The following is a 16,516-nucleotide window of genomic DNA, read 5'->3' as shown; positions in this document are numbered from 1 at the left end:
GCTCCTTCTACCTTCATAGAGCTTCCCGTTGCCCCCAGCCTTCCTCCAGCCATAGAGCCAAGGCTTAGGACGCTCACCAACCCCATCTCAGACTTTTAGGCAGCACCTGACCAGGAGCCATACCTCGTGAGGTCTGAGGCCCATGGGAGCATCTAGGACTCACAGAGCAAAGACAGTGGGGGGGAGGGAGGCAGGCTGGGGTGCAGGACCCATGCCTGCCTCCCCTCGATGAACCACCGCAGAGAACAGGAACCCACCATCAGCTCCATTTACACCCTCGTGCCTGTGGTCTGAGCGCCTCCGTGGAAGATCAGCCTGTCACCACTGGGGAAATTCCTAGGAACCCGACCATGAGCCAGACGAGTCCCCACCTGTCATCCCCGCAGCATCTCCTCACCTCCCAATGCAGGGTCCATTCCCAAGAAAGGGAACAACCGAGGCTGGTTTCTCCAAGGCCTGGGCTCTGCACCACCACACAAGGGGGGACCTGGAACATGCCAGACGCCAGCGTTGCAGACATACAGGTCCCTGGTAACAACCTGGACTGGCACTTTGAGAGTAACTCATACTTTTGGAGCCTTGGAGTAATACAAGTTAAAAACTCACTGAGGGAACATGATGGTGCCAAGAACAAGCTGTGCTGGCTGTGGAACACACACACACGCACACACACACCACCACCACCACCATCATCATTATCATTCTCAGACTGTATTTCCACACTGCAAAGATGAAAACAGACTTCCTCAGGTGCCATGTCCCACAGGGCACGCCAGATAGAAATCACATCCCACACCAGCCTGAGGGCGGTTTTATGTGGTCTTACCTCGTGCCTGGTACAGGTTCCTCCTCAGAGCATCCCCAAAGCCCTAGGCCTGCACCTCCATGGAGACCCAGCAGCACCCTAGCCTGCCACTTCCTGACCACAGACACCAGGCTATTCATTGCTCTGGCTCGTTTTGAATCCTCACGTGCACCTGAGTCCACGCAGATCTGCCCAGCACTGAGAGAGGCCGTCTGCGAGGGAGACGTTCTCTCGTTCCCGGCATGCGTGGCCTTTCACAGGCATCCCAGTCCTCTTCTCACTGCTCTGGGGAAGCGGAGTGAATGGACCCCCACAACTGATGATGATGGAGGGGTGAGACAAGACCACCTGACAAAGGACCCCCTTTATAAGTCTAATAACTCAGCTTTCGAATCAATGGAAATCCTCCTTGCAAAGCAACTGCTCCAACCAAACAGTAGTAAAAGATACAAATCTCCTAAAAGCTTGGTGAAAAGAGGGGAAGATGTGCTGTAAGTTGTGGTACTCTACGATAAAGTGTTTTAAGTCATAATCTACTATGTTAAAACCACATGGACAACTCCCAGTATTGTAGGTAGACATCTTTGTTAAGAAGGTAAATCTCGTGCTATTACTCCAAAAGCTGGGCAACATGAAAGTACTTTGGAAGATGATAGGTATATTTAGGTAAATATATTTATTACCTTGATGAAGGTGGTGATTTCAGGAGTGCCTATGTCCTATCTCCCCGAATTGCACACATTATGTGCAGTTGATGTATATTAGTTACACTTCAGCAAAGCTGTTGAATTTCAAGGAACCCCTGGGTGCCAAGCAGGAGTGACTACAGCCCTCCCTGGAAGAGCCTGGCTTCTGTTAAGTGAGCAGCTATACAGCGTTAGACATTAAGAGTATCACAGAATGGATGCACAGGGTGGTCCTCATTGTATGACTCAGCAGGAGAAAAGGCAATGAGCTGCACAGGGCTGCAGCTCAGCTACTTGGGAGACTGAGGCAGGAGGGTGGCTTGAGGCCAGGGGTTTGAGGCCAGCCTGGGGCAGCACAGTGGCACTCTAGGCCTAGAAAACAAAAACCAACCCCAAGGCAATGAAGTGCACTGAAGATGAAAATGGCCTGCGTATCCATTAACATGGCTGCCCACTCAGAAGCCCCTGGCCTTCCCAGCCTGCCTCGGGCAGTACAAGCTTTATGGCCCTTCCAGCAGCCTGACCTGCAAGCTTCCAGTGCCACAGGCCCATGCACCAGACATCTTGGCCAAAGAACCCTGTCCCACTGTTCAATGCCTGCTTCCATCCTGGACAGACTATCTCCTGGGGTCTCTCAGACCCGCCCCTTGCACCCCATAGACGGAGGCTGCTCACACAATTGATGGATTCCTCTCCCCCCCACAACGCGCCTCTGGGTCTCTAGCCAGGATATGGACCGCCCACCATGGGAGTTTACTGACCCCCCAATGCTAACCAACATGCGAAGGATCCACACGCCCTCGGTAGATCTGAGCTCGGCAAGTACTGAGGTTTCATGCTTAAGTAAGCTGGAAGATGGCAAGTTAACACATAGATTGTTTTTCTTAATTTGATGTTTTCTTGGGGTTTTTAAAAGACTAAATGCTTCGGGGTCACCTCTAAGGGGATGAATGAGATGGTGTCCAAATGTAACAGCTTCCCAAAGGGAGGTGATCTGGGAACAGACTCATTATCATTGATGATCTCAAGGGAACCCACTTTGAGAAGTACTACCCAGAGCACCTATACTGGAAGAATTAACCATGGCCCAACAGTCTCTAGAAATCAACGTCTCCATACAGTACCAGCAGGGGCCCTCAAAAGACTTGGTAGTCTTGTATCCTCAAGTTGAGGTTCATTCAACGTAATTCACTTCCACTTTCTCTTCCAGAGTTAACTCACCTGAACTGGTTTACAGCTTGTTAACATGTACAAACTGGCATTCTGGACACCCCTCCCAGGACAGCCAGTAGGAGAAAGGGGAAAGTCGGGCTTCTGGGAAATCAAGAAAGGAAATCATCCTTGGGAGATTAGGAGTTGATTTTAGTGGCCCTGGGTGGGGAGATGGAGGCTCCGAGAACATTGGTGTGCTGCCAACTCCCGCCAGAATTACAAGGTGACACTGTCCGCGGTGGGAGTTGCACTTCCAGCTCTTGATTCGGATGAATATTGTTGCCATTTTCTGGGTCTAGAAATGGAGAAAGTAAATCATCTCTCCAAAGTAGAAGCTGCATCTACTGGGACGCATGAAGGTTGGAATGCATACCATTTATTAGGAAAAATCTGCAAAAGCAAACCTCAGACACATTCTGGCTAAACTATTAAACTTAGGAAAATATATGGATTTTTTTTTCACATTCAAGACAAAAAAAAAAAAAGCAAACCACACTTAACAAGGAGAAAAACAAGGTAGGTTTCAGATGTCTTTTGAGCAACCATCTGTGTCAGAACAAAGGAGAAATGTCTACAAGGAAAAAGAATATGATCCAAGTGGACTTTCCCCCAGCACAGCTGCAATATAAGTGGAAGGACAAAAACTCCTGTTTCCAGGCATCAAAAGAAGCAGCACCTATGAGCCCTTCAAAAATCTGAGGATGGTAGAGTCTCCCTTTCTAAAGAACGAATCAAATTAAAGTCCTATTATTCTGGGCAGAATATAGGTCTGGGCACAGCATGAAATCCACTCACGTACATGCATACAATTGAACATACAAGATCATTACAGTTTCAGTGCACCACAGAATGCTGTAAACTTTGACGAAGAATATTAGAAGCTCCAGAATTGAGCAGAGTGGGAGATGTATCTAAATGTTAATCCTTCATCAATAGATAACATCACCAAACAATGCCATCCACATCAAAACACATGCAAAAAATACTCACACACATACACACAGTGCAGCTTCTTAAATTCCCTTAAATTTGATGGCATCTTCAAGGAAGTTTTAGTGCCCTTGTAGGGAAGAACAATCTGCCAAAAATTTTTGTTCCTGTCAAAGTCATTTAAAATCAAATACGATAGTTCTTTTGGAAAACCTATAGCATGATACCTTCTATCTTTATGCAAATGTTTCATCGGTTGAAGCATCTGTCTTTCTCTTCTATCCATGTCAGGAATGAGGTGAACTAAATGTCATCATCCGTTATCTTTAGGTAGAGTTCTTGGTGATTGGTTCATTGTTTTCTTCTTTGCCTTTTTCTGTACTGCATTAATTCTTTATAATAAGCAGGTGTAAAAAAAATAAGCAGGTGTATCTTATATTAAAATAATGACCTACTTAAAGAAAATAAAAGGATGGGCAAACAGATATACAACCGATGCTTTCAAAAGAGAAAGTAGGAACTGGTTGCTGGTGGCTCACACCTGGAATCCTAGCTACTCAGGAGGCTGAGATCTGAAGATTGAGGTTCGAAGCCAGCCTGCACAGACAAATCCACGAGACTCTGAAATCCAAGTAAGCAGAAAAAGACAGAACTGGAGGTATGACTGAAGTGTAGAACACCAGCTGTGAATAAAAAAGCTAAGTGAAAGCATGAAGACCTGAGTTCAAACCCTAAATACCAGCAAAGGGGGTGGGGGAGGGGGAAGAGGAGAGGAGAGAGAAGGAGCAGCAGATAAGTGTACCAACAGCAGACAAAATGGAATCTGAAGTCAAAAGCTTTCATCAGAGTTATGAGACAGTTTGACAAAAACAGAAGAGCTAAAATTTTTGATATTCCAAATCATATAGTGGCAAGATACATACACCAAAGACTATGGAAAATGCAAGGACTTATGTACATACACACAATGTAGTGAAATATTTTAATATATGTAATTCTGAATTTGAAATCTCTAGTAAAAACAAATATGGAGAATCTAAATATTATAGTCAGCAAGTTTGATTTAGTACCTACACAGAATTCAGCATCTTACCAATGAGAAAAACAGTTTATTGACTTTGAGAACTAATTGAAGCACTAGAGTTTGAACTCGGGACCTTGTTCTTATCAGCACTCTCAACACTGGGGCTCTGTCCTCAGCCCTTTTTGTTTCTGTTATTTCTCAGATAAGGTCTCACTGTGACAGAATTGGACCCTGGTTCCCCTACTTGTGCCTCCTGACAGCTGAAACTACAGAAGCTCACCACCACAAGTACCTTTCTGTCCCTGCTGGCCTCAGACCACCATCAGCCTATCCCTGTCTCCTAAGTAGTTAGGATTACAGGAGTGAGACACTGTGCCTGGCCTTGGAGGGAGAGTGGGAGGGCTGGTGGGAGAGAGGGACACAGAGTGGCAGGCAGAAGAACTAACTTGACAACGTGTTGATTATTGGATAGCCCCACATTGTGAGTCGGATGAAACCCCTTTGGCAGTGGCTTTTGGCGCCATTGGGGTAGGTCATTTCTTCCCATGGCCCTCTGAACTCATCTGTGAGATGGCAGTCTCAGCACGATAACCTCTGGGGTCACTCCAGTTCTAATCGATTTGGGTCCAACCACATCTTTTAAATACTCCAATCTGTTGCCCAAATTCACATGTTGGAAGGGCTTGACATAAAAAATCACATCGCTCCCTCCTTTTAAACCTAAGGGATGGGCCGGGCACTGGGGGCTCGTGCCTGTTAGCCTAGGCATTGTATTGCAGTTTGAAGCCAGCCAGGCCAGGAAAGTTTGTGAGACTCTTATCTCCAATTAACCACCAAAAAGGCCAGAAGTGGATCTGTGGCTCAAGGGGTAGCTCCAGCCATAAGCAAAAAAGCTACAAAGGGACAGTGCCCAGGGCCTGAGCTAAACTGAAACCTCCAAAGGAAGGAAATGATGGTGGTTTCGAAGGATGATTGTACTTTCGTGATAAATGAAATAGAAATAGCAAACTTGGGTTTCCCTTCTTCTTCCTGGGAGTTGTAACTTCAAAGGAAACAGAGAAAGCCAACTTGGGTTTCCCTTCTTCCTCCTGGGTGTTGTAAGTTCAGAGGTCACAGCAGATACCATGTGACTGAAGATGAAGTCCTGGAATACAAGTGACAAGTACAGGCCTGATCACCTCACTGAACCAAGGCCTCCTCCCCTCAGGCTTCTGGAAACGTTGAAGGCACTAGAGTTGAATGTTCTGTGCAATCATATTAGATATCCAAGGTACATTTATTCGTTCATTTGTTTGTTGAACTCAAGGCCTGGGCCCTGTCCCAAGCTTCTTTTGCTTAAGGCTAACACTCTACCACTTGAGCCACAGCACCACTTCTGGCTTTTTCCATATTGGTACTGTGGAATTGAACCCAGGGCTTCATGGATGCAAGGCAAGCACTCTACCACTAAGCCGCATTCCCAGCTGGTTAGTATCTTTAATATGCCAGTGTTGATTCTGAATCTCCAAGTGAGAAAGAGAACAATTCCAAAGCAACTCCACAGTTGTACAACTGAGGTGCCATTTGTCTTAGAAGGAAATTTCGGGGAGAGCAGTGTTTGAGGTGCATGCCTTAGAAACCTGACTAGAGAACTGCATGCCTGGTGTGAGGGGCAGATGGGATGTGGGCCCCCGGTGTTTGCTCCTCCCCTTTGAGGGCAGCCAGCCCTGTCATCTGCTTCGGCCCAGTAGAACAGGTGGTAATGGGATGTGTTTCCACGGTGATGCTTTGAGAGGCAATTGTGCAATGGACACTCACATATATGTATCTGTGTCTTGCTAGCCTGTGATATAGCCTCTTGCTGGTCCCAAAGCATGAAGCATGCCACCATGCTTGAATCGCCTGTAGAGAGGGCACAGAACAGGAACTGAGGAGACTTCCAGAAGCCAAAGGCCTCAGCCATGAAATCACAAGAAACCAAATTCTACCAATGTCTAGAAGAGCTTGGGAGAAGACCCTGGCCTCCGATGAGAGGTAAAATCTACTGTGGAAACTCCATTGCCAGCTTGAGACGCTGAGCAAGAAGAGTCGCACTGCCTCCAGATTTCTGTTCCCTGGAAGGCACCAGGGACTAGACCATGCCGTGTCATTGCAACAGTAAGTTGGTGGCAACTGCCCAGCAATGGAAACCACTGCACCTGGAAAAATTGGCTCCCAACACAGTGCTCACAGCTGGTAGGCTTAATCTGGGGCTGATGGAGTTAAGACTTTTCTCTGCAGCCCACTTGTCTTCTAGCACCCTTTCTCCCAACAGAGGAACAGAGGGGCAAGTGTGTGTGTGTGTGTGTGTGTGTGTGTGTGTGTGTGTGTGTGTGTGTGTGTGTGTGTGTGTACTGGGGCTTGAACTCAGGGCCTTGCCCTGTTGCTCAGCTTTTTCACTCATGGCTAGTGTTCTATCATTGAGCCATGCCTCTGGTTCCGATTTAATGTTTATTGATTGGAGATGGAGTCTTCGGACTTGATTTTTAGCCAAGGCTGATTTCTAACTTAGATACTCAGATCTCAGCCTCCTGATTAGCTAAGATTACAGACAGGAGCCATGGAGCCCCACTTCACAAACTTGCTGATACCCACACCTGAACAAAAGAAACCACTCCAAACACAGGCTGTTCTGCTCTTCTCATCTTAGTGCTTTGAGTCTAAAAGACTCCCCAAGAGCCTCTTTGGGCGAGCACTCTTACCACTAGGCCATATTCCCAGTCCCCAAGAGCCTCTTTGGGAGAGATCATGTCACCTCCCATCTTTGGCCCCTCTGTGCTGGAGAACCTGACTGTTCTCCTGCATGAGACCTGCTCCTGCTCCTGCGATTTTGTTCTTCAGGGAAGAGGCGCAGTTTTCCTGGTATTTTGCTTAGTTCCCATTCTTCCTGACCTCATTTGACATTGCAAACACATGCCCGAAAGGTACCAAAGAGTAACAGATAGGTAAGAGTAGCAAACACTCTTGGTTGGCTCTTCGGTTCAAGGCTATCCCCCACAACCCCACCAGCGTTCATTGCCGTTCGAATTTATCACGTTAGCCATTCCCACGGGTGTGAGGTGGCATCACATTTCCTTAATGTGGTTTGCCTCAATCTTAAGAACAGCTCCTGGTCCCCCTTGGATGTAGATCTGATGCTTGCGGTATATCATTTGCCTACTCACCTTCTAGAACCTTTTCTGTCCAGGGCAGCCTCACCTGCCCACCTGTTCACCCATAAGTCAGGTGGAATCGGGACTGTACATCCCAGCAGGGATGAATTCTGACATTCTGACATTGAAACATGGACATCTCCCTAAATGCCAGCTCAGCATCCTTTCCAAACCCCATGCCACCGCTAAGGAAGATTCTTCCAGAACCACACTTTGTCACAGGGATGGCAACAAGCTACGGAGCAGGAAACATGCCTACAAATTTAACTGACCAGTTTCTAATAAGAACTTCTTTTCAAACTCTTCCTGTCATCACTTCCATTTCCCAGTTTCTCTCTTGATTCTTCTGACCTAAGAAGTCTCACTATTTTCTTTTCTGGTTTCACATCTCCAGTGAGGTCAACTTCCCTTTACCCGTTCAGTTGTGTTCTCGTATTTGATTGATGATGGCAACAATTTCTGAGGCGTAAACCTTGGTCTACTTCAAATGTTGGCACTCCTCAGCTGTGGTCAGTGGGAGGGGCATCTTGGCCTTGGGGAGAGAAGCCTAGAGGGAACATCCAGTTACATCCTAACTATTGGCTCCTGCCTGTAATCTTGGCTACTCGGGAGGCTGAGTTCTGACAATCATAGCTCAAAGTTAGCCTGTGCAGGAAAGTGCATGAGATTCTTATCTCCATTAACCACCAAAAAGCTGGAAGCTGTGGCTCAATGATAGAGCCTTAAGTTAAAAAGCTAAAGGACAGCACCCAGGCCCTGAGTTCAAACCCAAGTGTCCAAGTACTCTCTCTCTCTCTCTCTCACACACACACAACACACACACACACACACACACACACACACACACACACACACACAAAAAAACAAAAAACCCTCATCTCTTTTTAAGCTAGAAAGCCCAGTGTGGCCCATGTGGCTAAATGTCTTTAGCTCATCTCTAGGCATCCATTCCAAGCTCCTCCCAGAGCCATTATTGTCAGAAAGAGCCAATCCATGGAGGAAGGGAGGCCAAAGAACCAGTCATAGTCACTTAATGCAAGGCCAGGAAAGGGTGGCGAAGCGCTCGGGCACTCAACAATGTCTGGCTTCTTACTTGGCTCTCATGGTGTCACCTGGATCCTGTTCCACTGTCCCTTCCCTTCCCAGGTGGGTTCCTTCTTCCTAGATGTTTCTAGGCCTTGTGCGGACTTGAATAAGTGCTCACACCACAGTGTGTGGTGATTCATTTAATAATATGTCCTGAGTCTATAAATTCCTTGAAAGCAGTGACTGTGTCCTGACTTGGAGCACAGTGATGTTCCTGCTTAACAAGTAACTTCTTTCCACTTAGCTGAACCTGGTGATCCGCAAAGAAGGACCCTGGCAGGAGGCATGCCTGCATGAATTATCAGCATACAGGATGAGCAGAAGTGCAGCGGGAACCTGACATTCACAGCTGACATCCCAGCTGCTTAGGAGGCTGAGATGTGAGGATTGAGTGTCAAAGCCAGTCTGGGCAGAAAAGTCTGTGAGATTCTTATCTCTAGTTTAACAGCAATAAATAAATAAATAAATAAATAAATAAATAAATAAATAAATAAATAAATAAATAAGGAGGTGAAGTGTGGCTCAAGTGGCAGATGATTACCAGCCATGAGCAGAGTGACTCTGGGCAGCAGGGAGGGCCACGAGGTCTTTGTCCCCACCACCACTCACTGCCACTACATTTTGTCATTTGGTCCCCTGGTTCATTTCTGGACTCCCTCAGGAAAGTGAGGAGTTTTGCCCTTGGCTGGAGTGACAAGATCTCACCCCCGCAGGCTGCGCACATTCCCAGCCTCCTCCATTCTTGGCACCCCACAAGTCCTGGCAAGTCAAGATCATCCCCCAAATGCCCAAAGCACCACAACAATATTCACCCTGGCCCAGAATGGCCGCCATCTTGTGAGGCCAACTATATTGCAAACTGCCTCTGTTTAAGAACAGAGAGAGAGAGAGAGAGAGAGAGAGAGTTAATAGGAAGTCCCTGGGTTCTGGGCACACAGGACGTTGGGCACTGTACTTACTGCCAACTTCTCCACCTACTCCGTGGGCTCTGGCCCAAACCCCAGTGCAGCTCTCAGAAGAAAAGTTGAAATGTTGGTTACGTCTCTAAACACAGGCCAAGAGGTGTCATCTGCCAATCAGTAGGGACTCACCAGGATGTACCTGAGCCCAGCTCCACACTCCCAGCCAAGGAAACAAGAAAGAAGGAACCGGGGCTGAGAATATGACCTAGTGGTTGAGTGCTTGCCTCGCATACATGAAGCCCTGGGTTCAATTCCTCAGCACCACATATATAGAAAAAGCCAATAGTGACGCTGTGACTCAAGTGGTAGAGTACTAGCCTTGAGCAAAAAGAAGCCAAGGACAGTGCTCAGGCTCTGAGCCCAAGCCCCAGGACTGGCCAAAAAGAAAGAAGGAAGGAAGGGAGGGAGGGAGGGAGGGAGGGAGGGAGGGAGGGAGGGAGGGAGGGAGGGAGGAAGGGAGGGAGGGAGGGAGGGAGGGAAGGAACTTTGTGAATGAAGTAAGAGAGCATCATGGCCAGAGTAAGACTTACTAAGTCCCTAAGAGTGCCCTGTGCAAAGCTGGAAGCTAGGCATGCATGCTTGCATTTCATTTAGGCCACAAACCACGAGGTGGGCCTTTCTCACAGGGATCTGTACAGATTGAGGCTCAGCAGTACAGCTTGCCTAAGGTCACCCCATCCACACAGCTCTTGTCACCCCAGCAGGGTGACAAGGGAGGCGGGGGGGGGGGGAGGCAGGACATCTGGCTTTGATCTCCACTTTTCCCTCCGCCTCATGAGTGAGGTGAGTCCTATGCAGGGAGCTCTGTAAAGAGGCTTCAAGGGCCACAGAACATGGGCTTTGGGCTTAGGCCAGAGAGGGACTCCCAGGGCTTCCTATCCTATGTGACTTTGGACAGTTACTTCACCTGCAGGATCAGGACACTGACCACAGTCCACAGTAAGGATGAAAGGGAGCAGGCATGTACGTTCCATGCCAAAGTGGATGCACTCAAGCTAACTAACTATAGTGCTTCAGCTCTGACTTGCTTTGTAGGGAGTGGGGTGCTGGGGTGTGAACGCAGGGCCTCAAGCTTACTAGGCTGGCATGGTACCACCGCTAAGCCATGCCTCTAGCCCTGCCTTTCACAAGTTATGTTTAGGATTGGATCCTGCTTCCTGCCTTTACACACACCTGCTTACAGATCCACCGACTCTAGGCGTTCCCTTGTTGCTGGTATCACAGGCATGCAGTTACCTCTAGTTTCTCTTCCATTGAGAAGGAGTCTTTTCTGCCAGAGCTGGCCTCAGATTATGATCCTTTTGTTCTCAGCCTCCCAAGTAGGTACTATTATACATGTGAAACACCAGTATCCAGAAAAATATATCCAATAAAGCGTTTTTGGTTTTGCGTGTTTTTTTAATTGGGGAGGGGTTGTTTGAACTTAAAGCTTTACATTTGCTAGGCAGGCATTCTACCACTTGAACCACTCATCCAGCCCTCAGCTCTGACATGGTAAGACATTCCCTTTATGCCAATCCAGTGGAACATCTCTGTGGTCCCAAATGCCCTGTAGGCAGAGAATACAGATAATATCTTTATAGCCAGGCCCTGGAGGCTCATATCTATAATCCTGGCTATGCAAGAGGCTGAAAGCTGAGGATCTAAGTCTGAAGCCAGTCCAGGCAGGAAAGTCTCTGAGATTGTTATCTTCGATTAATCATTCAAAAGCCAGATGTAGAGCTGTGGCTCAAGTGGTGGGGTACAGCTTAAGCCAGAAAGCCAAGGAACAGCGCCCAGGCTCTGAGTTCAAGCTCCAGTACTGGCACACATGTGCACGCGGGTGTGTGTGCATGCACACACACAATAATGTTTGCATCTTTTTCTCAAATATATTTCCAGAAAATAGAAAAGACATATCCATGGCGCAGAGGGAGGTGGGCAGCAGTGGGGTAGGGGGGGAGAGGCGGGCCTGATCCCGGGGAAGGAGCTTGTGGTGATTGTGGCCAGCCCCTTCCCTTCCAGACAGTGGCCCTGGGAAAACCCACACACCACCTTCTAGAATGCAGAGACCAGCTCTAGGTTTCATGAAGCACTCTGTCTTTGGTGGGTTGGCTTAAAAGCTGCCTGCCAGGCCCGGGCTTAAGACCTAGAGCAGGAATGAACTGTTACCATGGAAAATGTGATTTTTCTGCAGGATTAAGAGGACTTCACACAGTTTCAATCACACCGGCACCGTGGCCAGAACATTGAAACCAGGTGCCACCCTGGCAGCTCGGTTGTCACCTGACCAGTGCTCATGCAGCTCTCGCTGGCTTGTCCAGCCCTTTCTTCCTCTTTCTAACCTAGTTGAGACTCACTTGCAAACTCCACAGGCAGCTTCGGGAAGCCACGCGTGCAGGCAGGCCCGGGGAAGCAGGGAGGCCTCCATGGTGGCAGTGAGCTCTCTCCAGCATCACTGCCAAGCCTTTGCTCCCTGCCCTCTTTTCTGGCAGCAGGACCGGTTTTCCTGGCCTTGAGGATCAGGAGATCCTCCCAGCCAATGGGAGGCGGGACCCCAGTGAGTCACCCCACACTCCGTGGTTTCTCAACACAGCTCCAGGACCACTTGGAAGCCAGATAGAGTATCACCATCTGCTTTATTGCTCCTTCTTTGGCTCAAATTCCTAAGACAAGGAAATGGGGGCCGTGGGTTGAAAACAGCATCATTTTACAACTGGGAGGGGCGCCGAGGGGTGGAGGAAGGAGGTCCCCCACATCAGCAGCTCAGCTCTGGTTGGCCCTCTAGGGGTGACAGAAGACAGACTTGTTGGGTGAGAACAAGCCTAGGGGTTTCTCAGGCCACTTTTCTTTTCTCCCACCCAGGACGTTCATTCTGCTGGGATCCAGGGATGAGCAGGAAGGGGAGAAGCCCAGGGTGGAGCAGCACAAGAAGCCTCCAGGACACACCCACGGGCCTGGACCAAGTCTGTCTTCAACTCCCAGGGACCGACACTGAGCCAGAAAAGGTGGATTACATCAGAATATAGAATGAATTCCTTTTCTTGACTCAAATACACCTTTTTTTTTTTTTTGGCTGTGGGGGGCATATTGGGGCTTGAACTCAGGGCCTAGGTGCTGTCACTTAGCTTTTTTTTTTTTTTGCTCAAGGCTGGCACTCTACCACTTGGACCACAGTCCCACCCTTAGCTTTTTGGTGTTTGATTGGAGATAAGACTCTCATGAACCTTCCTAAATTCTGGGCTGGCTTCAAATTGAGATCCTCAGATCTCAGCTTCCTGTGTAGCTAAAATGACAGCCATTGACAGGCATGAGCCGAAGCACCTGACTTAAATGTAAAGCAAGTCAAAATGAAAGAACAGTGGCTCTCCACATACCCTACCCTTGGCCCAGCTTTGATCACTACCCACATTAAGGGGCACATTGAGCTTTTCTGAAATTGGAGTTCCTCTCAAAGTGGACATAGCTAATGCCACATTGTTCCTCTTTTCCCACCCACAAAACCATTATTAAGCCAATGAGATGAAGGAACTCGGAGGAAAAATCTACTAGAAAATAACTGTATCCTTGAGCAGAAGTTTGCTATATTTTTATCATCTATCAAACTCTATGCTGTTTTCTCCCCCATTGGCCTTGAGCATTTGAAGTTCTTTAATCTCTGAAATTCCAATTATTTTTTTTTTCCATTTTTGAAATAATTAAAACCTAAGCGCAAGTGGTATACCAGCATTCATAGCAGCATCATACACAATAGCCAAAAGATGGGAACCACGTGACTCTCCATCGCACCCAGGATGTGTAGGTAGAGTGACTGTGGTATGGCCACACAAGGAAATAGCATGCACCCTTAAACAAAGAAACAGTGTTGACACCTGCTCTCACATGTTGAAACTTTGAGGAGCTTATTCTAAGTGAAATAAGCCAGATTCAAAGGCATAAATACTACCTGATTCCTTTCATATAAAATACCTAGAGCAGTCACCTTCTTAGGAACAATAGTAGAACAGAAGTCTCTAGAAGCAGGGGGCAAGGTGGAAGGGGAGCTGCTATTTAATGGGTACAGCATTTCCATTTGGGCTCGTGGCCATGTTCTGGAGATAGATGGAAGTATACATGTATATGGCTGTATATAAGTGTGAATGTACTTTGTGCTAGCAACATGTGTACACCAGTGGTTTATATGGTAAGTTTCCTGTCTTCTGTACAGCTGCCTTGCACGTTTCACTTTCTGTGATTCTGGTTATCAGTGGCCAGTCCTTCTTTGTGTCAGTTAGGTTTCAGATAAGGTCTTACATTCGTACCTGGGGCCTTCCTTGGATCAAGCTCCCCCAACATGTGCCTCCCAATATCTGACATTACAGATGTAAGCCATCATCCCCAGCAACTGGTTGAGTCGGAGGAGATCTCACAAACATAGTGCCCAGGATGGCTTTGAACCACAATTATCCCAATCTCTGCCTTGCAAGTGGCCAGGGTTACAGTTGTGCACCACAGTACCCAGTGAAAATATTTATTTATTTATGTTTGTGCTGCTCCCAGGGCTTGAACTCAGGACCTGGACATTGTCCCTGACCTGGAAATGGCCTAAGGCTGCTGCACCAAGTCTTGCCCATGGCTCTTGGTGGGCGAAGGTGCAGAGAGCTGGGTGGAGCTCTGGGCAGGTGCTCGCAGGACTTGGTGGATGACGGATTTCTGGACTTCATCCCCCTCCCCAACCTGCACAGTGAAGGAGCCTGTGCTTCCAATGCCCCGCCCCGTTCCCTCAGCTGTGTCCCATCAATCTCCTCACAACCCCAGCCCAGTTCTGGCCCAGGCACCTGGAAGCCCATGTTTTCCCAGAGTCAGGATGCTTCCAGAAGAGAACTGACCCCGAAGAGCTGGTCAGGCAAGGTGCAGTCCAGAGTCAGGCTCAAGTTTCTAGGAAGACACCCTGAGCTATAGACCTGTGGCTTTTCTTAGTATAAACCCTACACTCCAGGAAACAAAGTTGCTTGGTGAGGGCACAGGACACCATGTGTCCCCCTCTCTCAGCTCTCCTCCTCCAAGTGGCGCCTCAGAGGCCCCGGCACCGACTGAGAAACCCCTGTGCCAGACACTGTGCAAGGGTCGCCCAGGACGCCACCAGCACGTACTAAGTGCTCTCAGGGTGCTCGGGGGGCTGATAAGTGGGGCAGGGACAAGTAGTTCAGAACCTGCCAAGCAAAGCTCTGCAAGGAAGATGGGCCTTGGTAGGAAAAAAGGACAAAGAGCAGGTCCTTCCCATAAGTGAGCCTACACATCTGTATATTTAACTGGATTGCAACGATAGTGAGATTCGGAGTAAGCCATGTTTCAAGGTCAAAGTCCCTAACTGGAAATCGCCTAGGACAGCAACACACTTCTCCTGAGACCTTAACCAAGATGTCCCGATTTCCTTCTTTAAGCTCTTCTTTCCCTTCCTTCCTTCCTTCCTTCCTTCCTTCCTTCCTTCCTTCCTTCCTTCCTTCCTTCCTTCCTTCCTTCCTTCTTTCCTTCCTTCCCTCCTTCCTTCCTTCCTTTCTTCCTTCCTCCCTCCCTCCCTCCTTTCCTTCCTTCCTTTCTTCTTTCCTTCCTTCCTTCCTCTTTCTTTCTTTTTTCTTTCTTTCTCTCTCTTTCTCTTTCTTCCTTCCTTCCTCTTTCTTTCTTTCTTTCTTTCTTTCTCTCTCTTTCTTTCTTTCTTCCTTTCTCTCTTTCTTTCTTTCTTCCTTTCTTTCTCTCTTTCTTTGTGTATGTGTGTCTACATGCCAGTACTGGGGCTTGAACTCCGGGCATCAAGCTCTTGGTTAGCTTTTCACTCAAGGGTACCACTCTACCACTTGAGCCACACCTTTACTTCTGGCTTTTTACTGGTTAATTGGAGATGAGTATCACACACAGACTTTTGCACCAGCTTGGTTCTGAACTGCCATCCTCAGAGCTCAACCTCTTGAGTAGCTAGGATTACAGGCAGGAATCACTAGCATCAGGCTTGCACAGGAGTTTCCTATCATTTCTTTCTTTCCTTTATGTTTTTCTAAGACTTGCCCCATTTCCTTCCCTTATTTAACTGCGAACGTTTTGTGAGCACCCAACCCATTTAGGGTATAACAGGTACTAAGGGGAAACAAATGTTTTAAGAAAGCAATCAAACAAAAAGCAATCAGGACTGGTAGCCTCTGAGTCCTGCGATGAGGGGCAGCTTCGGCAGAGAAGCAAGTTCATCTCATCTGTCACGCTGCTATCGGCACATCCAATAACACAAAGGTGAGACTTTCCAGTGTGTCCTAATCCTTGGACAGTGTGGGAGCCAACACTGCATCCAGTCTTCTGACCACTCTGATTCTTTGTCCCAGGGGGTGGGGACCACAAGATGCCTATCTCGTACAAGCCCCAGGTGGCAGGAAGTGCCATTCAATGAAAATGAAGTTCAGAAGCAGAAAGGTCAGATTGGATTGAAAAGTTTGCTCGTGGGAGTGCAGACAGGTGAGGACATAGCAAAATAGTTAGACAGTGGAACTCTGCTTTGCACACACCTAGAATGCTGTGTGCTCTGATGTGATTGGCCAGGTCCCTGGGTTCCTTTTCTGGAAACCTCTAGAACCTCTCACTAGTTGAGTTTATTAAGCACCAGCAGGACAGGAATGGGGCTCAACACTGAACATAGT

Source organism: Perognathus longimembris, chromosome 15 (genome assembly GCF_023159225.1).
Source record: "Perognathus longimembris pacificus isolate PPM17 chromosome 15, ASM2315922v1, whole genome shotgun sequence".
NCBI classification, from domain to species: Eukaryota; Metazoa; Chordata; class Mammalia; order Rodentia; family Heteromyidae; genus Perognathus; species Perognathus longimembris.
The sequence above is the reverse complement of the archived record's forward strand: the minus strand, read 5'-3'. Positions refer to the sequence as shown.